This window comes from Mustela erminea, chromosome X (assembly GCF_009829155.1).
Source record: "Mustela erminea isolate mMusErm1 chromosome X, mMusErm1.Pri, whole genome shotgun sequence".
NCBI lineage: Eukaryota > Metazoa > Chordata > Mammalia > Carnivora > Mustelidae > Mustela > Mustela erminea.
In genome coordinates this window covers 113287584-113313546 of record NC_045635.1, presented here as the reverse complement: position 1 = coordinate 113313546, position 25963 = coordinate 113287584, and the positions used below count along the sequence as shown (strand labels likewise).

General features: G+C 46.4%; 1 protein-coding gene across 3 annotated transcripts in view; it reads left to right on the top strand.

The window, feature by feature from the left end:
- Nucleotides 1–25963, top strand: part of PLAC1 (placenta enriched 1) — a 179562-nt gene that overhangs the window by 72370 nt on the left and 81229 nt on the right. Inside the window, exon 1 of one of the 3 annotated variants that reach the window (XM_032330471.1) lies at nucleotides 19033–19872. The exons of the other annotated variants lie outside the window; for them this stretch is intronic. The gene's annotated coding sequence lies outside the window, so the exon portion shown is untranslated. Of the gene's footprint in view, nucleotides 1–19032; nucleotides 19873–25963 lie in introns of those variants that run through there. 3 annotated transcript variants of the gene reach the window in all.

Below are 25963 nucleotides of genomic sequence, written 5' to 3'. Positions count from 1 at the left end.
AATAGATGTGGTTTGTAGTTCATACTAAGGCAATGAAGCTGGAACCCTGGCTAGAGAAGTAGATTTACGTTGTCAAATAATCAAAGGTTCTTGAATGATACGTTAATTTAGACTCAATACAATAAGCAATAGGCACCCCCTGTAGAATTTTGAGCAGAGGTGTGACATGCCAAAGCCAGGTTTCATCTCATCTGCTAGTAGCCAACAGGATGGATCGAATGAAATCAGACCAATGGGTGGACTCTTCGAGGAATGCCACCATGGTGTGAGAAGAACCAGAGCTGAGATGGTGGCAGTGGGTACAAAGAGGCAGAGGTGAATCAAAGACTGATTTAAAGGCAGGTCATAAAGCAGGACAACCAAAGCTTAGTCATCTGCAAAAGGGCAGATGAAGGAAAGAGAGAAATCTAGAATGACTTCAAGGTTTCTAGGCATGGATGATGGGGTCATGATAGTGCCCTCAGCAGAAGTGAACAAAATAGGGAGACGAGATGCTTTGGAGCAAAGGTGAAACATTTGGTCTGGGACACAGAAAGTTGGAGGTGATGGTGGAACATCTGAGTAGCGATGGTCTCCAAGTAGCTTGAAACATAAGAACGAGATTGAAGTGAGGTTGGAAGTTAGAGGTCATTAAACTCTTTTTTCATTGTGGATGCTTTACACAAGGATGATCTTCCTGTGACTTATTCACTTTTATTTAGCATTAATTTAAAAGACATATTGTTTTCATAAAGAAATTGTGGTGTAAGACTTTGAACGCAAGGGAGCAAGCATTTAAATGCATTCCACGCCAGCAAACATCAAGGAGAGGGTGGGAATGGCCCAAGTGAGTAATTATATTTTCTCTTCTGGAAAGAAAAGAGAGAAAAGCCATGGTGTAATTTCCAGTTGTCCTTTCTTGGAGCTCTAGTGCATAGAAGGATTTAGTGTCCTTGTCACCCAATGCAACCTTTCAAAGAACTGCTGGATGAGTATTTAGTAATGGACCTTTGGGAGCACCTTGTATGGAATCCAGCTCCTCTGTAGTTAACGCAGTATGGCAGCTGCCTGAATGATTCATATCAGAGCATCTCACAGTGCCACGTCATTTGACAAAGCAGGAACAGGAGGATTGACAATGCTTGCTGCGTTGTCTATTACACGTTTGCTCGGTGGAGGAAAGGCTATCCCCCCTCAATCATGACTGACCAAACTCTTGGATTTACTAACCTTGCCCTCCAAATCTCAGCTCTAATTTCTAGGAGTCAAATGAATGGAAAATGTCCAAGTTAGAGGAAACAACAGGTTTAGCACATGGTGTCGTGCACTCTCTCAGAAAGCAGTAGGGGAAACAGTTTGCTCTGGCCACATTTACATAGAGGACTGTGGGAGCCTTTTCTCCTAAACTTGTTTCCTGGGGTCAGGGCTGGTCATCAGGGAAACAAGTGAAGTTTCCCTTTAGCCCCTTCACCTCTCTTTGTGTCTTCTGTTTCTCTCCTCATGATGACTTTCAGTAGTCCACAGGCTTACTCCAAGTGCCCAGAGCTACCACACAGCACACACACCCACCCCCTGTGAGGCCTCTCTGACACTAATAATAACTACTATGGATTGAGAAATGACAGTGTGCCAGCTGGACACTGGACTATGTGCTTTATATATGCATTATCTCATTTAGTCTTCAGACTTGTGAGGTAAATAACTATTATTTCCCTCCATGTACAGATCAGGAAAGTGAAACTTAATGAGGTTCAATAAATTCCACTAAGGCACAAACCCAAGTCCAGTGCTGGTTCTACTACATTGCTCTTGGTCAAAGAGTAGGAGGAAAGAAAGGGGCATAACCTAGCTAGCCAAAGTAGCCACACTGACCATAGCAAACAGTAGACTCTCATCTCACATTGTGTATTGAGCAAGGAACTTCCCAGAAAACTTTCAATCTACCCCCTAAGACAGACTCCGTGGATGGTCTAAAAGAAAGTAGAAAGACGTCTTCTATCCTTGACATGGGTCAAGGCAGAGTTTTGATTTGACAAGAAGTTTATGGTCACTCTGCAGATGATTTCAGATGAGGAAAGTATAACACACATTTTCCTTGGGCTTTGCAAATGATTTTGAATTGGCACTTGGTTTCTATCTAGCTCCTCCCATGAATGATCTGTGACAGAACCTTAATGCCAATATCCCTTTCATAATCTCTTTCTGCTGAATGTCACTCTTTTTTTTCTTATTTTTTTAATTTTTAAAATTAACATATATTATTTGTTTCAGGGGTACAGGTCTGTGATTCATCAGTCTTAACACAATTCATAGCACTCCCCATAGCACATACCATCCCCAGTGTCCATCACCCGGCCACCCTCTTCCCCTCCAACAACTCCCAGTTTATTTCCTAAGATTAAGAGTCTCTTATGGTTTATCTCCTTCTCTGATTTTGTCTTGTTTCATTTTTTCCTCCTTTTCCCTATGATCCTCTGCCGTGTTCCTTAAGTTCCACAATTATATGATAATTGTCTTTCTCTGATTGACTTATTTCGCTTAACATAACTCCCTCTAGTTCCATCCATGTCATTGCAAATGGCAAAATTTCATTTTTTGATGGCTGCATAATATTCCATTGTATATATATATACCACATCTTCTTTATCCATTCATCTGTCACTGGACACCTGAGCTCTTTCCATAGTTTGGCTGTTGTGAACATTGCTGCTATAAACATTGGTATGCAGGTGCTCCTTCGGATCACTACATTTGTGTCTTTGGGGTAAATACCCAGTAGGGCAATTGCTGGGTCATTGGGTAGCTCTGTTTTCAACTTTTTGAGGAACCTCCATGTTGTTTTCCAGAGTCGCTGCTCCAGCTTGCATTCCCACCAACAGTGTAGGAGGTTTCCCCTTTCTCCGCATCCTCACCAACACCTGCCGTTTCCTGACTTGTTAATTTTATCCATTCTGAGAGGTGTGAGGTAGTATTTCATTGTGGTTTTAATTTGTATTTCCCTGATGCCAAGTGACGTTGAGCACTTTTTCATGAGTCTGTTGGCCATTTGGATGTGATATATCACTCTTAAAAGTGGCATAAAATCAGAGGGGCACTGGGAAAGCTTTATGATTTGCACTCATTTCCCTGTTAGATTGTAAGTTCTCTGAAAGAGTAGGCTATTGTTTCTTCTTGAATGACTGCCCAATTCTTATTGGGGTTAATTCATCCCATTGGTTTCCAAGATGAAGGCTAAACACCATGACTCTTGGCCATGCTGAAGAAGAGAAGGGGTGAGGACCAGCCTGTAGTTACGGCTCTGGAAGAGGGCAGCCAAGAGAAGACTAAGCTCCTTTCCAAACTCATGAAAGGTCAGCACTGGTCCTGAGCACATGGCTGACTGCATGGTTGACCAATGCAGAGCTCGAACCAAGACCCCTTGACTTCTGCCTATGATTTGCAGGAGCCTGAAGGAGGGTTTTTTTTTTTTTTTTAAATTATAGTACTAATGAAAGGGTTGGCCTACCTTGGGGTAGCTGACCACTGATGACCTACCTTGAGAAGGGCTGGGTCTCAAAGCAATTTTTCCAGCTGCAGACAGGGCTCATGCTGAATATTTCAAACTCTCTCACCTCGTCCTCCCTGTGCCCAACAAGATGGCTGGCAAAAATGAAAGGAGATGTTTAGCCAGAGAAAGGCATTCTTCTTTGTTTATTTACTTTTCAATAAAAAGTTAAACCTGCAATTTTGCCCACCTTGGTATACCCTGACTTTGGCATTGTACCCTGCAAGAGATACTCTTGACCACCAACTTTCCTAATCTTCAAACCATAGAAAGACAGGGCCAGAAAGGAACTCCGAACTCATCTAGCTCTACCCCTAGTTGCATAGATGCAGGACAGAGAGGCTCAGAGAAGGAGATGGATTTGCTCAAGGTCATGCAGTGAGTTAGTTGTGGGCTAGAACCCAGATGTCCTGACTCCTGGCTGAGCATTCTTCCACTCCACCGCATTGTAATTTTATCAACAGCAGACCTCCGATTAAGGACCCCTTGGCCTACATCCATTTCAGGTTCCAAAGTATTCTCTTAGCTGGCTTATGGGACTCACTTGGTAATCCAAGGCCATTTGGATAGTGCCTAAGTGTCATCCTGGATTGTTCTTTCCAGATCAGCTGCAGTCCAGGCCAGGATGGAATACTGCCACAAAATCAGTCCTCCCTGGCCTCTGCACTATGAGTAAAGGAAAATGAATGTCTCCGTCTTCTGTCTGGGGCTTTCAGATTGCTGAACAGATGTCTGTCTCAGAATGACTCCTTAGCTACCAGGCAGGGGAAAACATCAGCTACAAGCCTTGATAAGGGACACAAGCTTTTCGAGTGCCAAAGAGCTGCTGTCGTCTACCTCCCTCTCCCCCACAGGACCAAATGTAGAACATGGTGAATTTCCCTCATCGAAGAGGATGTGTACAGACTGCCCTGACTTGAAACAGCCTAGTGAGCCCTGTGTTTTGGAAAATTGGCTTTTAAGCCCAAGTTTGAGTTCCTCTCAGAGGACCTTACCTGTTCTTCTACTCCAGTTTTTCCCACTCACATGAAATAATGACTATTTTCCCAGTCTTGACCAAAAAAGGGAAAGATTACACTTCCTCCAGCCTGCCATATTCCATGTATTTCCATGCTTCACCTCCCCCTCATCCACCAGCCTGGGGCCCCGCATGGGCACTATTTTGGGAACTAACCTAAGAGAAAGGATGGTGGCATGGGGGTGAGGAATTTGAGAAGGGATTCCTGTGTCTAGTGCTAGGCCCAGCACAAGGAACTCTGGGGGTTACCACTCAAGGCTGCAGGTGTTTAGTTTCTGCTGGGGCTACTTTTGATAGCCCAAATATAGCAGGAGACACAAGTCGGAGCACGTTCCTCAGGAAGGGCACATGATATGTGGCCACTCACTGAGCAGGGCCAAAGTTACTCCTCTGTAGAGAATGGCAGCTGCTCTGCTGAGGCCCTCCAGGGGCCTAGGCAGCCTTCCAAGATACAAAAAGCCCTTTAGTCTCCACCACACCTTCTGCCATCAATAGAAAAGCTCTGGCGAAACTCTCTGTCTCCTACACATTCCACATCAGGAAGGACCCTGCATCGACTCTATGGGATTTGAAGAACATGCCTAGGACCATAAAGCTTTAGGCAAAGCAATAGGTGGCCATCTCACATTCTGAAGCAAAGTGGTGTCCGACAGGGCCTTAATCTCTCCTTCCCAGCCATTATGCTATCGGAAATCTTAGACCAGACATGCCAGTTCAAGTCTGCCTCTCCACCATTTCCTTCTAAGGGAAACTATGGGGTCCATAGTCCCTTGCTGATGAAAATGGCCCTTGACTATTCTTTGAAAATGGAGTGGTGACTTCTTAGGTCATGGGTGGGCACCTGACCCAAGGATGGTTAATCTGTCAGCTGGTGGATGATCATTGCATGAAGTGGCTGAGCAAGAACAAATGTACTCAGTAGGGTGGTAGCAAGTAGCTTGTCTTCCTAGACATACCACTTGTCTCCCTAGAGGTTAACTGGGGGGAAATACTGAGATTTTCAGTTTCTTGGCAGCAAGAGTGTACATGAGAAGACATTAGATCAAAGCAGAGACCAATTACAGTATCTTTTTTAATGGCAGGGCATTGGATAATATTCCGGCTATTGAGGAGATAATGAGATTTAATCCCTAGAACTCGTAGTTCCTGAATGATGCCAAATCCTGAGTTCCCATGAGAAGTTTTGGAGGGACATTCATTTGCCTTCATGTAGTTGGGGATCAGGCTAAAGTATGCAAAATGGGATCCTTCTTCTGTTGAGGGTGATGGGGGAACATTCTTAGCACCAGGTGGGCTCCTTTCCTTTGGAACTCAATATACACAATTGATAAGCCTTGGTAAATAGACCCAATCTCATACATGTTATATAGAAGTCCCATCCTTAGTCCTTTTCTCCCACTTCACCCCTCTGCCCAATTCTAGTCCAAGATTGACCATCATTTGATGTGGCCAGCTTCTCATCATGGTGCAGAAGATCACTCTCTTTCTGACAGGGCATTTCAACCCAGGGCAGTCCAAACAGGCAACACACAAGGGGCCTCTGTCACCTTGCCTGTAATAGGCATGCCAAATTAGCTTTCCCTTTAGATCTAGGCCTACATGATTGCAGATATCCAATTCAATTTTCAGACCTTAAACATGGTACCCACACAGACTGATGTGGGCACCAAGAGAAGCATAAACCCAGTGTTGACTTGTGGCAGCCCCAGAAGCAGGAGACCCTCCTTGGGAGAATAAACATCCTTCCAAGCCTCTTGCCACAATAGCAACCATGGATATTTTTCAGTACTTCACAAGTCACATAGGTACTCTATGTTTGGCCTCAGTATTATGGACAGGACTCTGGAAGAACCCTATAATTGACTTCACCAAAAGCCAGCCCTATCATCTGTTTTTAATCTGGGCTGAATTAGTCTGTGATGAGAAGCAGAGAAAGATAAATGATACAAGGCCACTGTTTGCAAACCTCTGGCAATCCTTGGTGGAAAAGATTTGGGACACTCAGATCTTTGTGCCATCATGTGGTGAGAACAGACTAGAAATTCTTCTAGAAAAGGAGCCTAGATTCTAGACTCTTCTGAGTGGGTCCATTTGAACCAGCTTCTGAAACCAACCTCCGCATTTTTGCTATTTACGATGGCAGGGAGAGTAAGTGGGTAGGCCCACAATGATGGGGAAAGGGTGCTTGACATCTCTAAGATCTCTGAAGATGGTGTGAGACATGACCATGGAAGTTCTGAGATGATTCCAGGGCCTGCTGAATAAGCCAAATCCCATTTCACTGCTGAACCCACACCCCAAAAAATCAATTTTGCAGCTTCAGTCCGAGGAAGAATGAAAACTTTGAAGTCAACGTACCTCTTGATTTTTCTTAGTGTACTAGGACTTCATGGAAAATTTTAGAAATGGAGGAAAAGAAGAAAGTATAGAAACTGAACAAGTAAATCACACACAAAAGAATACTACATATATTTCCTGGCCTTTTCTCTACCACTTACAAACTGAACAAGGATGAAAATGTTATCTTGTCACAATTGAAGAGTTCATATGCCCTTTTACTTCATCTTCCTTTACTATCTGAGCTTGGCTTTACAGGGATGTATGGGACATTTCTTTTGGGCCATCTGAGTAGTTTGCATCCTGGAGTGAAGAGTGAATCGGGAAGGACATGAGTCACCTGTGGCAAGGCCAGGCTTCAGTAACTCTGATCAGGACAAGAGGAGCCATTTGACCAAATGGTTCTTCCTTCCTCCTTGAGCACCTCAGAAGCCATCTGAGCTTGCTTGCCTCCCTCATTGGCTCAGCAGCCTGGGCTCCATGCCCCATACAGCTGTTCTATGAAGAGCTTCCATAGTTAATGGCCCTCCTCTCCAACGTCCCTGCCACCAGATAAGTGAAATCAGGTTTAGTGATAGAAACACAGAACATCTGAGTCAGAAATGACCTTAAAAATCACCTTGCCCCCCCCCCCGCAAAAAAATCACCTTGCCCAGAAGAATGCCAACAAATACAGAAGAAATCAATAAGAATTAGCAGATCACCATTTTGCAAGTGTCATCTTACTAATTGATTTAGGCCATGGTCGGTCATTAATACATGCTGAAATGCTAGGGTATGTTCGTTTGGTTTCTTGTTTATGTTGGTGTCTGCCTGATTTCTCCATTGTTAAATTATGTTTTCCCCTTTGAAATTACAAACTTAATATCCACAATCAAGCACACTTGCATAATGTGCCTCTTGATACAGTGCAATGGTAAGGACACAATGTCATTTATGCAATATTGTTGAAATAAACATCTGAGAAAAATGCACCTTTTTGCACACCTGGGAAATTAATACCCCAAATGGAGAAGGAACTAAGCCAAAAACTGGGATTGGAGTCCTTTCTTTATGATCTTTTGGTGAGCCACCTAGTTCCAACCATGATAATGTTGTTGCTGCTATTGTCATATTCATTTTCTTCTCAACAAATGCTGTTATGAGTTCTGCTGTGTCCTAGGTACTGTGCTTGGCACACTGGAGTCATCGGTGAATGACACATCTCTGCATTCATGGGGGCTTCCATTTGTTGTCACATTATTTCATCTTTTGCCCTCTTCATTCCCATTCTTATTATTGCCATTTTGTTGTAGTTGCTTTCTTTTATTTGTATTTGTTTTCAACTTCACAAGGCCATTTCATCTAGTCCTCTGCCCCCATGGGTTAAATGCAGTGGGTTTCTTAACGAGGGCACTTGATGTAATGAGCACTGGGTGTTGTGTGCCTCTGGTGAATTACGGAACTCTTCTTCTGAAACTAGTAATACACTATATATTGATTAATTGAATTTAAATATAAGTAAATACAGTGGGTTAAATGCTCACCTTCTTTTAAATCTGTGCTCCTGTGCAGAGACTCCTAAAGGGATATATCTTTAGAACCTGGCACAGAGTAGGAACTTTATAAATATTGAATTAATGAATGTGTGCATGTGTGTGCACGCCTACTGAGACTGTATATTATGGCTCTCTGTCCATCCTTTAGCTCAGTCTATTCCCCCTTGGAGCAGCATCTCCCTTCTCTCCTACTATCCTTTAAGGCAGCCTCATTTCCTCACTGACATCTTCCCAAGAGGATCTCCTCCTCTTAACAAACAAAGCAGTTACCACTCATTTGATTGTCATCACGTTGGTAGGTTCCTTCAAGGTAGAATAATTTTCAGTTTCCCAGGGAGCCTGTGGAAATAACAATGAGCAGCTAATATAGTTTCAGGCCCTGAGAAGAGGAAGTGACCTCTTGACATGCAGAATTTTTCTGGCCTGGTCACAGGAGACTGATTGCAATTCTTCCCCCAACCTGCTTGTATGACTCTGGGCAAGTCTCGGGCCCTTGAAACCCAGTATGTTCACCTGTACAGTGAAGGGATTGACCTCCAGCCACTGGAATCCTTTCCACTTTTCTATCTATTAGGCTTGATTCATCCTGACTTCAGGAAGGGAAGAAGTAGCCATGACCAGAGGTCCAGTGACTTCTCAAATGGCCTCCCACATCACCATGTCTGTGTCCTGTTCTAATTAAAAGTGCAATACCAGACACTTGGCTATTGGCCTTAATTAAGGCAGCCAAATGAAAAGTCTAGAATTACAGCCAGTGCCCCATGTATAGAACAGATTTTCCAAGCCTTGAGCTGCATCATTTTCTCAAAGGCCACAAACAAGTGATGTAGGGGTAGAGGAAGGCATTTTCCCCTTTTAGAATACTGGCTCATACAGAAGCCCTTCCAGAGTCCAGGAAATGACTAACCTCTGAGGTGGGACTTGTTTCTCCTTTTCTCTCCCCGCTGCTCAACAGCTCCAGGGCATACTGAAATGTGATGTGACAAGCCAGGTGACAGAGTAGCTGAGATGTTTCAGTCTGGCTGAACCTGGTCTTCATTTTGGTTCGATCACTTGCTGGCTGTGCGACCTTAGCCAAGTTGCTTAACCTCTGACCCCTAGTTTCCTTACCTAGAAAAGGGAATGGTAGTGGTGCTACCTCATAGGGTCATTGTGCGGACAGAATGACGTGATACGCTTAGAATTGTGCCTGATGCTTGGTACATGCTCTGTCAGGCTTAGGGGGAAAAAATTTCCAAATCGAAATATTGGAACACAAAATGTACCCATGTGTATGCTTTTAGGGATCCAGGGCGATAGATGTCTGAAATTGGGTCTGTCCTAGAAAAACCCGTCCCTGGGACTAGGAAGTATCTTGCATTCTTTTTGTCAGCAAGCACTGAAAACTCTGCCCAGTGGCTTGTCCCAAGTATGATTTACCTCTCACTGGGGGCAAGAGCAGACATGCAGACTCTAGGGCCTGGCGGAAAGCTCAGAGAGCAGCTAATGCAATCATCCTGCTCTCCACCACCACCCTTAGCCACCCAAAGAACCCAGAAGCTTAGTAAGAGGAAGTACGAGCCCCAGGTCCAGCACAATAAACTAGTAGTGGGGAGTTGGTTGCCACCTCTTGACCTTTTCCCTGAGTCTTTTCTAAATAAGAGTTTAGAAAGAAAATGTATGCATAATGATGTACTGTATGTTGGCTAATTGAATATAATTTTAAAAAAAGAAAGGTGTGTGCAGCACAAAATAAATGAAGGAAAAAGAGGAAAAAACCCACAGAAAACCAGGAAACGTAAGGCAGTCCCTATATATCAGGGTTTCTCATCTTCAGCACTAAGGACAATTTGGGGCCAGATAATTTTTCATTGTGGGGCTGTCCTGTGCATTGTAGTACATTTAGCAGTGTCCCTGGCCTCTAGCCACTAGATGCCCATGGATTCCCCCCACCCCAGCTGTGGCAACCGAAAGCATCTCCAGGCATTGCCAAATGTCCCCTTCTGGGGGAGGGTAGCAAAATCACCTTAGATTGAGAACCACTGCCGGATAGAACCGGCCTTGCAACTGTTTCCTCCTCAGCCTTCTTCTTAATCTGTTTCCAGTGGGAATACCCTCTAGCCCCGGGGTTGATGGTCTCCAAGTGCATGTCTCTACATTTGACCTCTCCTGTGTCTATCCACTGCCTACTGAACATCTCTCTTATCCATGCAATGGGCATCTCAGATAATATGTCCAACACCAAACTCCTGATTCCTGATCTTACCCTCTTCCCATCTCATTCGTGCCCACATACATTCATTCATTCCTATGTTATACAGCAATTCACACCTACTGTATTCATTTCTTGTGGCTGCTGTAACGAATTACCACAAACTCAGTAAGGCTTTGAACAACGGAAATGTATTCTCTTGCAGTTCTAGAGGCCAGAAGTCCTAAATCAAGGTGTCAGCAGGACCACACTCTCCCCAAAGGCTCTGGAAGAGAATCCTTCCTCGCCTCTTCCAGCTTCTGTGGCTCCAGACCTTCCTTGGCTTGTGGGCTGTGTTCCTCCAGTGTCTGCCTCTGTCTTCACAAGGTCTCCTCTTCTCTGTGGCTCTCCTCTGTGTGTCTCTTGTAAGGACCCTTGTCACTGGATTTCAGACATACCCATATAATCCAAGATGATCTCATATCAAGATATTTAACTTCTTCATTATATCTGCAAAGACCCTTTTTCCAAAGAAGATCACATCCACACATTCCTGAGTTTAGGGTATAGACATCTGTCTGCTTTTTAGGGTGCCACTGTTCTCATTCAACCCACCATGCCCACGTTGCAACAGGGGTGTGTGTCCTGGAGTTGGGGACACCATGGAGAATGAAGTCCCCGATCTCATGGGAATTGTACTAGATTGTAGACAGTTGCATAATAAAGACATGGGAAGGTCTGGGGTGAGGTGTTAGAAGCAGAGGGAAGAGCAGGCACAAGGGCCTTTAGAAAGGCCCCTTCTTGGCATGTTTGAGAAAGGCTACGGGGACAGTTGGATAGGGAGTGAGTATGGCTGGAAATGTTTGGAGAGACTAGCAGAAACCAGAACACCCAGGAAATTGCGGACGTCTCCGTGGTGTGATAGGAAAGCAGTGGCCTGAGGTCTAGAGGTCAGGGGGGTGACCTGGCCTGACTGGCATTTTGAGAAGGTTGGTCTGGCTGCCATGTGGGGGGTGAAATGTGGCAGCAGGGCACGCATGTAGGGACAGTTGGGGACTCCAGCCAGTGGAAAGGGAGAGATGGCGTCGCCATCCAGTTGCTCAGGCCAAAAGCTTGGGAAGCGTTCTGGATTTTCCTCTCTCCCTCTCCCCCACGTCTGATCCATTGGCAGATCCTATTGGCTTCGTGGTCAAAACATATCCAGGGGCTGACCGCTTCTCAGCACCTGTGACACTACCATCCTTTTCCAAGCCATAGCCATCTCTTGCCTGACCCACCACCAACACAGGAGACAAATATGTCTTTTAAAAGCCTGAATCAGAACATTTCCCCTAACCCCAGCTTAAAACCCTCGGTAGTTTTCCAGTGCTCTTAAAATGCAAACACTCTACCATGTCCCATTATCTAGTTCCCCCTACCCCTCCAACCTCATTTTCTACCATTCTTACCCTCACACGCTACATTCCAACTACTCTGGTCTTCTTCCTGTTTCTTGAGCCCTTTTACCTTATCCTTACCGCAGGGCCTTTGCACTAGCTCTTTCCCTAGAGAGTAATATATGGGTTCTCAGCTGCTATCACCTCCTCTAAGAGGCCTCCCTGATTACTCTTACAAAAGGAAGACCTCATTTTCTTGCTTCCCTCAGAGCACTTATTACTCTCCGAAATTATATCAGGTATTGAATGAATGAGTATTTATATGGTTACTTGTTTACAGTCTGTCTTGGCTAGAAGGCAAGTTTCTTGAGGCGGGTTTCATATCTGACTTGGGCACTGGTGTATCTCTAGCACCTAGCACAGTGTCTGGCATGGGATGGTCCCTCTGTCAATATTTGTTAAGTAAAATCACATCGCCCTATACATAGCTTGGATGCTTAGGGACCGTCTCGTGTCTGGGCTTCAGAATCACCCAGAGTGCCTTTTAAAAATCTATATTGCCAAGCCCCCTTCCAGACCGACTCAGTCAAGATCTCTCAGGGCGGGGCCTGGAAATCTTCATTTTGAACAAGTTTACTTGTGTGACAGACGCTTACAGTTGCCCTTGCTACTGCTGTTCTAAGTACTTTGCCAATATTAACTCATCTGACCCGTGCAATAGGAATTTTAATATTCCCATTTTACTGATGGGGAAGCTGAGGCACCCAGAGAGGTTAGTAATTTGCCCAGGGCCCCCCAGGTAGGAAGCAGTGGAGTCAGAATTCAAACCCCAGCCGCCTGTACTTGGAATGGCTCTTCTACGCTGCCCTTGCACAGAAGAGCCTGTGAACAGCTCCATCCAGGACCCATGGATCCATTTTCTCCGAGGAGGACACGCTGAGGCCCAGACCAGAGAATGGGCCTCCTTAAAGCCACAGTCAGGGATGAGCCAGCTTTTGTATCTCCCCCTCTAAAAAGCGTTCCATTCCTTCCAGTCATTCTGTGTTCTGCGAGGAGCAGAGCCCAGCGGCATGTCGCTCACATAAAAATCCAGTCACAAGATGTTATCTAGAAATGTTTTTGCTATCAGTGCTTGCTGTCAGGGAATGCAGGAACGCACCCTGGCACCGGGTTCTCTAACCATCTCTCCGGGAATTATGCGAGCTTCAAGTCAAGATCCCCTTCAGGCAGGACACAGTCAGCAGAGCCCAAGGCCCCCGAGGCCTGGTGCAGAGGGGTGTGGACTCAGTGGAGATGGTGTGCAGAAGCAGCCCCCATAATGTCTGTGGTGGGGGGCTTAGCCTGTGCCTGAGGGCTTATCTGCTCCAGGCACCAAAAGTGCACCAGGCCCAGGCCATCCCCGCTCCTCCCCCCCTACCCAGAGTCCCAGAGAGGATGGCCAAGCGACATGCTTCAATTACTCTGCAGGGAGGCCCTGGGCCAAACAGGCTTTTCAATTTCCAGATGCTTTTCAATTAAAATAAAGGCCACTCTGTAACCTGCCTTTGAATGGACAAAGTTTCCATAGTAGGATAACTCTACGAGTTCACCCTTTTTCCATTACTTTTCATTGAGCAACTGAAACGTTTGTGACCAATAAATCATGACTCGAGTCCCCATGACAGCAAGGGGCATGGAAGGGTTAAGTGACTTACGGAAGGTCACTGTGCTAAAGAAAGGCTCCTTTGTCTCTGCCTCCCCTTTGGCTCCTGGCTCCGCTAGCTTGCCTTCTACCTTTGGGGGAGACCGGGAGACTAGGCTGCCTTGCTCCGAACAGCAGAGCAATGGTGTGGACCTTGTCCACCTGGGAATCCAGGCTCTCCATCTCTGCCCTGAAAGGAATCTTGGGAGCTCAGATTTGCTGTATTGGTTGGCCACGTCGTTAGTTCTGACTGTGCCTCCTCCTCTGGAGACCGAAGTGGGGCGGGGCGGGGGGTTTGGGCGGGGAGAAACGGCCACTTGTCTTTCTCTCCAGGCCACAGCGAGAGGAAATGTTTGGAGAGGCCTATGGGGAGACAAGCAAGCCTCGCCAATTTTTGTCTTGAACTTGCCTTGTCTCCAATCACAGCATCGTCAAGGAGGAAGGGGCCAGGCAGTATGGGTAGCAGTGGGCTCTGTCCGGATAGGACAGCTTACTTGTTCTTCTTGATGAGAAATCCGCTCAGCCATGAGCAGAATTCAGAGACAATGGCTGGGCCTGGGCCCAGAACAAAGCCTGCTGCTCGGAGTCAGCAGAGCTGGGTGGGATCTCAAGTGACTCAGTTTCCCTGCCTCACACGAACGGATGATACCGTCCCCATACTGTGGGGTTGGACTGCTGAGATTCCGGTGGTTCCATGATGTGTCCAAAGACCCACCGCTAAGAACTGAGGAGACCACAGAGGAGGTGTTTCCTTCGTCTTTTTTTCTCTTACTAAACCTCCTCAAAGCTTTTCCCATGTTCTCTTTTCCCCGTCCTGCTGAAGGAGTGGGTCTAATCTGTATGATCTAATCTCTGTCGCCAGCTATAGAGACAAGAAGAGGAAGGAATGAGAAATCAGCGAGGGGGAAAAAAAAAAAAAACAGTTTCGATTTTTCCTTAGATGTACCACGTGAAAGTGCCAAAGCCCTTGGTGTGGTCTGCCTCGGGCCACATGGTCCTGAAATGAAAGAGCCAGTAGGGGGGAGGAGAACCCAGTCCCCCCCTGTTTGAGAGGCGAGCCTCACTTACTCATTTCAGGGCACCACAGAAACTTGGGGGCTATGCCGCATGCAACCGAGGTTAGGGAAAGAATACTCTAGGAACCAAGTCTATTTTGTCTCGGGTCGTTTCTCACTTTGGCCTTCTTTTATTGCATGCTTGAGCTTTCCTCGTTTGGACCCCCTGAAGACAGGGAAACTTCCTCATCCTTCCACCCCTGCCCTGCCCAGGTCTCTCCTGAATGGCCGCTGCGACCGAGGCTTCTCTTTGCAAAGATGGAGTGTGTCTCCGCGGGTCCTCTTTAAGCTTCCCAAGAGACTTCGAGGCGTGAGGCTGTGAAAAGGAGTTTCAGGATTTAGTGCTTAGAATATTTTTCCACATGTCATCCCGAAGCTAGAATTTCCAGGGAAGATCCATGATACCAGCTCCCTTTGGACAGCCTCAGTGTCTTCCCATAGCCATTAAACTTGTGAAATACCGCAAAAGGGCCATATCCTAAATGACTCCCAAGTGGGCTGTTGGGCCAAGATTTTGGTGTCCAAGGCAAGCTTCTTATGTTTCACCCCGTAGGGGATTGTTGTAATCATATCCGACAGATGTGTAGCTTCAAAAAAAAGCAAAGGATGGTAGCCTTTAGAAATCTGTTGAATCTGTTCTGTTCATCCATCTGTTGAACATTTTCCCTTTCATCTCCAGAATAGATAGAAACTGTGTGAACCGTCCTGCCCAGCTCTGCGCTAGATTACGGTCACATTTTTTCTCATTAACGGAAGAGTCAAGACAAGTAAGGAACATCTGAAGATTGGCCAGCAGTACCTAGGTCACATCGTTAGAAGCTCTTTGGGCCTTCAATCTGAGATTAAGTTATATCTGAACAAGGCGAGCCAAATTCCTCCTTCTACAGATGGAGATCAAAAGGCTGTGTCAGCCTCGCCGGCCACAAATCTCTCTGGTGTTTGACACTCGCTGTCGATAGAGGCCATCTCTGCTAGCAAGGTGATGGTCTGCAGCGGCCTCCTTCGCCAGGGGACTCGGGGACCATGGTGGACCCTGCTTCCTCTGTCCTTTCTCACTTGGGATCAGTTGGCCAGCTAAATCTCTCTGTAGAATTTGATTTTTAGGGCTCGGGTGAGGCTTTCATGTGATAGAGTGTCTAGGTAGAAAGGAAATGACCGCGGAATAATGGGACATTTCCTTTTTCACATCCTGTCATAAATCCACTCAGCTCTTTTTCTTTCCTTCCTTCCTTCCCTCTCCCCTCCCTTTTTTCCTTCCTTCCTTCCCCCCTCCCCCCTCTTTCTCTCTCTATCTCTCTCCCTAAACAAACAAACTTGCAGAGCTTCACCCAGTGTAATTTTGGCAAGTTCACAAACTCTGGATGTTTCTCTCTCTCTTCTCTGCTTCTGTCGGCACTAAGGGATTCCCTTAAAGGACCGTTTTGGCTTCAGCGGATACAGAGGAGGAACAATCCGTCTTCTCGTAACTTACATAAAGAGTTTGAGGCTGCCCACAGCCCCCAGCAAGCCTTGAGTTTGCCTCTCTAGCAGCACGGCTGGAGGAGTCCCTACAATGACAGGAGGTGTGCTCGGAACCCGGCAGGGAAGTCCGTGGAGAAGGCTTGGCAGCTCTAGTCTCTGAGTCCCGGAGCCTGACCCCTTGCCTCACCTGCCAGCCAGCTACCTGCTACAGGGCATGGGGGAGGGGAGGCACTAGTTGTTCACTAGTGTGTTGTGAATTGGGTTTTTTTTATTTTAAATTTTTAATTTTTTATAAACATATAATATATTTTTACCCCCAGGGGTACAGGTCTGTGAATCGCCAGGTTTACACACTTCACAGCACTCATCAAAGCACATACCCTCCCCAATGTCCATAATCCCACCCCCTTTCTCCCCACCCCCCTCCCCCCAGCAGCCCTCAGTTTGTTTTGTGAGATTGAGAGTCACTTATGGTTTGTCTCCCTCCCAATCCCATCTTGTTTCATTAATTCTTCTCCTACCCCCTTAAGAATTGGTTTTTTTTTTTTTTTTCAAAGAAGCCCCTCTTGGGAGTAACCCTCGGGACTTCTGAAAAAGTTACTTGCTCTGTTCCATCAGAATCACGACTTTCTTAAGGCTACTATTTACTGCAGGTATTTTCTTCTGAGTGGGGAGGTACCTCCAAGCAGCCGGTGAGATTAGCAATACCATTGTTGTCGGCCATGGTGGAGGAGAACAAAGTGTTGCCTGATTTTAGTACAGCTTCTGCAAGACACTCTTGAGACCCCATTTTTTAAAAAAGATTTTATTTATATATTTGAGAGAGAAGAGCGGGGGAGACCACAGGTGGAGAGGGAGAAGCAGTCTCCCCGCTGAGCAGGGAGCCCAATGTGGGACTCGATCCCAGGACCCTGATATCATGACCTGAGCCGAAGGCAACGGCTTAACCCACTGAGCCACCCAGGTGCCTCCAGAGACCCCATTTAACAGCAAAATGGAAGGGAAGGGAGAGTAAGAGAGAAGGAGCGAGTAAGTACTCAAGAGAACACATGCTTCATATGTCTCCAAGCCCTCAGCCAGCTAGGGTATTGGGACCACCCAGAGGCACCAGATCAGCCTCAGCTTTTCCCACAGGGGAGGTTATGACAAGCCGTCAGAACTTGGGGGGAGGTGTGCTTCAAGGTCATTTAGTGACCCCGAACCTCCCTCTAGAGTCCCCACACCAGTGGCTCTCTGGCCTCTCCTTGCACTCCTCCGGTGGCGGGGACCTCACCTCCAGATTTAGGTTGGCACTCTTGAACAGTTCAGACTGAAAATGATTTTCCTCTTGTTTATTTGGTCTCTCACTTCTGTTCACTGAGCATGTGCTTTGGGACAGGCACCATACTGTGTCCTGGGAATATAACAGTGGATAAAACAAGTATGATCCCCGCTCGCAGTCTAGTGGGGAGATAAGTAATAAAAGAACACAACTCTCCCTACCCAGCTCAACCCTCTAGCCCCTTACCTACCGGTTGGCCGTGGCCAAAATGCCACCCAATGACCTGTGAGGATTTTGCTTAATCTGTAGGGCCAGAGCTGAACTCCTTTATTCTAAGGAGTAGACTTTTATGAATGTGACCACTTTTCTTTTGGTTTGCTGGCCCCATCACGTGCTGACTTACCTTGGGCCAGCTCACAAGAAACCAAAAAGGGGTTCCTAAGCACCTCCCCCCTCTTTTTTCTCCCCACATACTATACCATTAAGACAGTTTTCGCCTATCCTACATTTATGCAATTGATTTATTTTGGACCAAGTTACAGTTCTGTTCACATTTCTTTTCCTAAAATATCCTGTCATGCCACTCTATGGGGCTAGTTTGTGATTCAGCAGGATAGGAAGTCCTATGCAAAATTTACTCAGGGGCCTGTATATTAAACTAATAACACTGGATTATCACAGGGAGAGACTGGGCCTTTGCCAAAAGTCAGAGGCTTGACAAAAACCAACATGTCACAAGAGTTTCACCCCATGGGGTTACTTTTTTTTTTTGGAAACAAGGAAGCATAGCATGGATGACAGTCTTTCCAGAAAAGTCCCCAGCTGTTCACCATGTGGTTGATACTTGATTGGGTCTGTGAGCTGAAAACCCCAGCAGTGTCTTTGTTAGGTGACAGCGGGACTGGGGCGGGGCGGGGGGCGGTGAGTGGGACACGATTGGAGAAGGTGCCCATATCTTGGTATGAGCTAGATCATCTCCTTGTCTTGTTTGCCTGGGAGGGCTGGCGACCATGCTGTGACTTGGTGTTCCATAGGACAAAAGGCGAGAGGGTCCGGTGACCCTCTGTCCCGTGGAGGTCAAACAGCGGCTTCCTGGGGTGGTGCGCTCAGGGACTGGGATTGAGGGGCTAACCAACTCAGCCAGCTAGGAAGGCTGGCAAGCCTCACTTAGGCAAACACCCCTAACCTCCTCCACCCCTCCTACCAGCTCCACATTCTTGAGGTTTTCGTTCACCAGACCTGAGGGAAAGACTGGCTTGCCTGACTGCTAATTATTCCTGGAAGTGGCATGCTATGAAATCTGCAAACATTTTCTGCAAACATTGGCCCATAAGAGGCGAGCTGTTGAGTTCTGGAAGCCAGGAGGATAGAGGTGGGAGGAAGCATTCCTCAAGCATGAGGCCGTAGGGTCCCTCTGCCTGCTGGGTCTCTGCTGTAAGGTCAGTGGGAAACAGATGGGTTGAGGACAGTCCCCAGGTAGAATAGGACCACCCCGGGGGACTTGGGCTCTTCGGCCTTGCTTTTCAGATGAACATGTGAGGCCGGCTGGGGGCTCTCATGTAGCTGGACTGTTGCTGGCTTTCTGTTGTCAAAAAAAAAAAAAAAAGTTTCCTCTGCCACCCAGCCAAACTTTGCTTGCACACATGTTTTCCAGAGACAGAGACAAAAATGTGTTTCGGGGGGTAAAGAGGAGGGGGAGGCTGGAGTGACAGTTACATTAGCCGTCTGCAGAGTCATCCTCATCACCTCGGCATTTCCTGCAGCCTGCTGTGAACCCCGGCCAAGGTTCTATCGGGATCCAGGGCAAGCCCCATGGCCAAAAACAGGCTGGCCTAGCTCCGAGGGAAGAAAGGGAGACCTTGAGGAGAATAGTCAGGTTTCGAAGGCCCTCTGCCATCAGAGCCCACTCCACCAGCCTCTTTAGCCTCCTACGCGACTGCTCTGTGCCTCCAGCTCTGGGAATACCAGATGGGACCCCTAGTATCCTGCCAGGGCCAAGAAGTTTCCAGCCTTTCTGCTACAGTTCATGATCTTTCCTCTGCGCGTGATGTTCTCTCCCCACTGCTGCTCCATCCTAACTCCTACTCCCCGTTCCGGACTCACTTCAGTGTCACCTCCATTGGGAAGCCTTCCCTGATTCCCTCTGTCTGGGTTGGACCTTCTCCTCTGTGCTCCCGCAAAGTGCTCACCCTTATCATCTGAACGTAAGAATAACTACCTTGGACTTAGGATGCCCGAGTCACTGTTCTAAATCCTTCACACGTGTTAACACCTCACAGCCCAATGGTGCTATTGATATCTTGACTTTACTGATGAGGAAACTAGGAAACCAAGAAGCTTAAGGAACTTGTCCAGTGTCCTACAAGTACGGAGTGTGGAGGTGGGGATTTGAACCTGAGCTGTCTTTCTCTGGGAACCTACCCCCACTGGAAACTGAACTCTTTGAGGACAGGTGAGTAAAATCATTCCTGAATTCTCGGAGTAGACATTCCAGAGACGTTAACCGAACCACATGTGACCACTAAGCCCAGCAGGAAGAACCTGAAAAAGTGGAAAGGGGTCAGAAGAAGAGATGGCCCCCCATAAGACACAGCTCCCTGCTGACACTGTGGACAGATGTCCAAGCCTAGTGGACCCCTCTGTAGGTAAGCCCCCTCCTCCCAGCCCATAGCATGAAAGTTAGAACCAGGCTGTGGGTCCCACCTTGGGAGGCAGGCTCTGAGAGGCCATTTGCCAAGGCCAGACCCATTTCCACTGGGCCTGCCTTCCTCATTGCCACCAGTGTAACTGTGATGGCTCATTTGGTTTTGGTTAAGGACAACAATGTACTTGCTCACTGGGGGAGTGGGTGGGGTAGGAGAGGGCTTTGTTTGAAGGATTCATGCTTAGCCCATCCTGTCCCAATCCCACAGAGGGATTTGGAGTAGCCAGGAGGAAATCTTTCTGAGTTCAAGAACTTTCTTCTGTCTTCAGCCTCGAAGCCTTCGTGTGAAGACTTCACTTATGTGCAATTTCTATAGACAAGCGTGAGCTGGGCATTATGACTGGATTTAGACCTACCACTAGTCCTTTCCAGGACTCTCAGAGGAACTTTTGAGGAAATAAATAGATCATCCCTGTAAAAAAAAAAAAAAAAAAAAAGGCGACGGGAACAGAGAATGGTGCTCGGGACCCAGAACATTGGACCATGAGTCTGAGCATTCAGCTCTGGGGAGAGTGGCGATGGGTGGGGGCGTTGGAGTAGGGCTGCTTGGACTGGCATCTTGGCTCCATCACTTAAGGCCAGATGGCCTTCAGTTCTGCATCTGTAAAATGGGTATAATAGCAATAGCTACTTGCCTCATAGGGTTAGTGTGAGCACGAAATCACTTAACTGAAAACAGCTCCTGGCATATAACGTATGTTCAAAGATGGCAAAGTGTTATCAGTCTTGCTTCTCATGCTGATTAGCCTTGGATTTTTTTGGTTTCCTCATCTGTAAAAGAAGAGGTTGGACCTTCTCCCTGTGGCCCCTTCCAGCTCTCACTTTTTACAACAACACAGTGTGGCTACCTTAGTTTATATTTTCTATTTCTTTAGTTGAGGTACAATTTACCTTCAGGTAGGCTTTCAGCTCTGTGAATTGTCACGTACCTGTGGCCTCATGTACGCATTTACATACACCACTGTGGTCCAGATCTAGAAGGATCTCAGCAAATCGCAGGCTTCCTCATGGCCCCTTCCAGTCAACACCTGCCCCCGAAGTTAATTATCCTGCTGACCTTCATCACCAGAGACTGGTTCCATCTCCTTTTGTGTTTTCTCTACATGACACCATAGAATGACGAAGTATGCGTTGCGTTTGGCCTCTTTTCGCTCAATGTTCTTTCTCTGAGCTGCCTCTGTCTTGTTATGGACATCTGAGTTGTTTCTAGTTGGAAGCTCTTACAAGCAGCAATACGGTGTCCCTTCCTGGCGTGCCTTTCATCAATGTGTTACTGTTGGTGTGGATGCAGGAGTTTAGCTGCTGGGTCATAGGGCATGCCTCCGCTTAATGGTAGTAGGTACTGCCAAACTGTTAGAAAAGTGGTTTTACTCATTTCCACTTCCATTAGCGATGGAGGTGAGCTCCATTCCCTCTCCATCTTTGCTAGCACTGAGCACCATCAGTCATTCTACTTTCCCCATGCCAGCGTGTGTGTCTTTGACTATGAGCTTTATCGAAGTTACTACAGACATGGTTCATGTGAGTATCATGGCAGCTTCTTCAGCTAGCCAGATGTGACTCTTCAAGAAGGAAAACCATCCCTAGCATAGCCTCCGAAGTAGGCACTACATTCAGGGTAAAAAATATCCAAGGGACATATGTCCAAATTGGCCTTCTGACAAGGGCTGCTTTGGAATAAAGGCTGCACTGTGCTCACATCATTGAGAAAAATGTTACTTGGGAGCAAAAGACAAAAGCAGCTCCAACCTTAATTCCTAACTTCTGACTGTGCAGGCCCAGGAATTTAGAATTGAATAAAACTGACCACCCATCCAGGGCAGCTAGAAGAATCCAAGGGTGTTCCCAGGTGATGAGGCCTCCACAGGAATTTTTTATTAATTTTTTAAAGATTTTATTTACTTATTTGACAGAGATCACAAGTAGGCAGAGAGGCAGGCAGAGAGAGATGGGGAAGAAGGAGGCACCCTGCTGAGCAGAGAGCCCGATTCAGGACTTGATCCCAGGACCCTGAGATCATGGCCCGAGCTGAAGGCAGAGGCTTAACCCACTGAGCCACCCAGGCACCCTGAGATTTTTTTTTAATAACAGCTTTAGGGAAATATAATTCACCTACCATACTATGTTCACAGAGTTGTGCAACCATCACCAGCGTTCTAGAACATTGTCATCACTCCAGAAAGAAACCCTGTACCCATTAGCAGGCAATCTGGTCCTTTCCCCTTCTAGCTCCTCCCAACCCCTAATCTACTTCCGGTCTTTGTGGATATACATGTTCTGGAAATCTCCTCTAAATGGAATTCATATGGTATGTGGTCCTTTGTAGCTATACTCTTTCACCTAGCATAGTGTTTTCAAGTTTCGTCATGTAACGCACATCAGTGCTTTGCTCCTTTTACGGCTGAACAATATTCCATGTATGGCTATATTCATTTGTTGAGGTGGACATTTGGATGGTTTCCATTCTTGGGCTTTTGTGATTAATGCTGCTGTGAATATCCATTTTCAAATTTTCATGTGGATGTATGTTTTTATTTTTTTTAAAGATTTTATTTATTTATTTGACGGAGAGAGAAAGATCACAAGCAGGCAGAGAGGCAGGCAGAGGGGTGGGGGGGGACAGGCTCCCCGCTGAGCAGAGAGCCCGATGTGGGGCTCGATCCCAGGACCCTGAGACCATGACCCGAGCCAAAAGCAGAGGCTTAACCCACTGAGCCACCCAGGCGCCCCTGGATGTATGTTTTTAATTCTCTTGAGTATATTCCTCAGAGTGAAACTCCTGGGTCATAGGGTAACTAACTCTACGTTTAACCTTTTCAGGTGCAGCCAAACTTTTTTCTTCTTTTTTTTTCTTTTTTCAAGATTTATTTATTGATTTTGAGAGAGAGAGAAAGAGAGAGCGTGCAAGAGAGTGCACAGTAGGGTGCGGAGGGGAGGGGGAGAGAAAGAGTCTCAGGCAGACCCGAGTCAGGGCTTGATCTCATGACCCTGAGATCATGACCTGAGCTGACACCAAGATTTGGCCGCTTAACCGACTGTGCCACCCAGGCTCCCCTGCCAATCGGTGTTTTCCAAGTGGCTCCACAATGTTATAATCCCACCGGCAATGTGTGGTGCTTCTGATTTCTCCACACCCTCACTGACATTTGTTGGTTCCCTTCTTCTCTTCTACTCTAGCCATCCCAGTGGGTGCAAAGTGGTACCTCATCGTGGATCTGTGTTTCCCCAGTGACTAGTGAGGCTGAGCATACTTGTGTGTGCTCATTGGCCGTTTGTATGTCTTCTTTGGAGTCCTGTCTGTGCAGAGCCTTTGATCATTTTTTAGTTATTTGTGTTTTTAGGATGGAGTTGTAAGTGTTCTGAATATTTTCTGGATACAAGTCTCTTATCAGATACATACTTCGCAAAAAGTCTTCTCCCATTCTGTGGGTGGTCTCTTCACTTTCTTGATTGTGTACTTTGAAGCACAAAGGCTCTTAATTTTGATGTGGTCCCATTTATCTATTTTTTTCCTTTGGTTGCTTGTGCTTTCGGTGTCATATCTAAGAAACCATTGCCTGATCCAAGGTCAGAAAGATTTATACCCATGTTTATGTCTAAGAATTTTATAGTTTTAACTTTTCTGTGCAGACCTTTGATTTGTTTTGATTTAATTTTTATATACGGTACGAGGTAAAGGTCCAGCTTCACTCTTTTGCGTGTGGATATCCACTTGTCCCAACACCGTTTTTTTAAAGGACTCTTTTTTTCCCCGTTGGATTGACTTGGCACCCTTGTTGAAAGTAAATTGACCGTAAATGTGAGGGTTTGTTTCTGTTCCACAGCATTTTTAACTGACAGAAGTGAATGGTCAGATATGAAAGGCCCATAATAGTCCCAATGTCTCAGGCTAGCACACCCAGAGGCCTCATAGCCCTCCACTCTGCAGAGAAGGGGCACAGCCTAGGGAAACAGTAGTCACCAAAATGAGGTCTAATGATTCCACCCTGGATGCAGATCATATTGGAAAGTTACACGTGTTTCCAGAACTAACCTTCCTTTCTCTGGAAAGTCACACTTCAATATAGATCCCATTCATCTTTCTGAGCATGCTGCCCTGGGTTTAAGAGAAGTCTTTCCCTCTGCCTGAGGCCACTTTCCCCTTAGCTGGCCACCTCATCCAACGTTAACCCTCTTAAGACGGCTCGCTCTGAGTTTAAGCCATAGTTGGGGCCCGAACTTTCAGAAAGAAGAGCTTGCCTTCCTTTTTTTTTTCCCCTCAAAGGAAAATGCTCTTGCCTCACCTGCAGCCTCACACCCTTGGCAGGATCCCAGCAAGTGGCAGTGGGTTTATCTTGGACGTGTCCATCCCATTTTAGCTGTCACAACTCCAACTGATGGGAAGCACCTGATAGTTGACTCAAACTGTCAAGTTCAATGGTCAGAAAGGGGACCAGACCCACTCCTAGCTTTGGCCTTACCTAGCACCTGATGACCAAGGCTCATGCTATGAAGAGATTCTCTGTCTCTTGGCTAGATGAGTTTCTCGACCTGGGGAAGGCAGTGTGCCTGAGTGGCTCCAGGTGACATGGGTTTGAATCCCTGATTGTGTGTTTACTTGCTATGGTGGACATGGACATGCACTGCTCAGAACCCTTGTTGAGAAAGAACCCGCTGCCCAGCTGTGAGTACTGTGCTTAGTTGACAGCCTCCAGCTGTTGGCTTTTTCAGAGTCTGCGTCAGCTTTGGCGCCAAGGTCATCCCGTTCTTGGGGTGGCCTCCAGCCAATGACTGATCAAGGAGGTGATCCAAGACCCATTTCCGCCACACAGAAGGCAGTCTTTGCTCTGGAGCTCTCCCTTGGGCTCGTAGACTTAGACAGGTCTGCACCATGATCTGACAGACCCCTGGCTCCCTCCTGCTCTCTCCTCTTTTCTTTCACAGGTATTCTTTCCCACTAAACCATTTGTACTTCTAACTGTTGTAGCATCTACAGAGAAGGTGACCTGTTTCTCTCAGGATCAGTTTCGTCCACTGTGAAAGAGGAAAAGACATGGTCTCACCCGGAGCTGTTAAGATGATTAGACCTGAGTAAAGGACCTAGCACACACTAGGCATTCAATAAAAACATGCTTTACTATTAAGGAATTGATCATCCCCACTGCTGTATACATCCTAACTTCTAAAAGAAATAGAGGAGGTATCCATAGTAGCCCAAACCTAGAAATAACCTCAATGATCACAAACAGAAGGGATGAAGAAATTGTGGTGTTTCTATACAATAAAATTCCAATTAGCAATAAAATGGAAGGAGCTATCATTCCAGGCAACAACCTGAGTAAATCTTACCAGCATGAGGTTGAGCTAAAGAGACTAGACACAAAAAATACATACTATAGGATTCCATTTCTCTGAAGTTCAAGAATAGACGAAACTTCTCCGTGATGTAGAGGTCAATGGCTCAGTGGGGTATTGGGGAATATTGACTGGAAGCATGAAGGAGCCTTCTGGGGAGCTAGAAATGTTTTCTGTCTTGACCTAGATTCCAGTTACTTGGGTGTATACACACACACGCACACACACATGCACACGCACACACACATGATCATGAAGCAATATATTTTAGGTTAGGGGAATTTATGTACTTAATTATATATGCCATGCATCAGTTTCTTTAAAAATGGAAAAATGGGAATTTTAAAAAATTATTCATTAGTATATATGCACATTAAGTTTTTGTAACTTAGGAAATGCAAAGAAATAGAAAGAAAAATAACACCTACGGCCCCACCCCTCAAAGATAACCACTGGGGACATTTTGGATATTGCATTGCCCTCTCGAGCCCTCCCATCACTCACC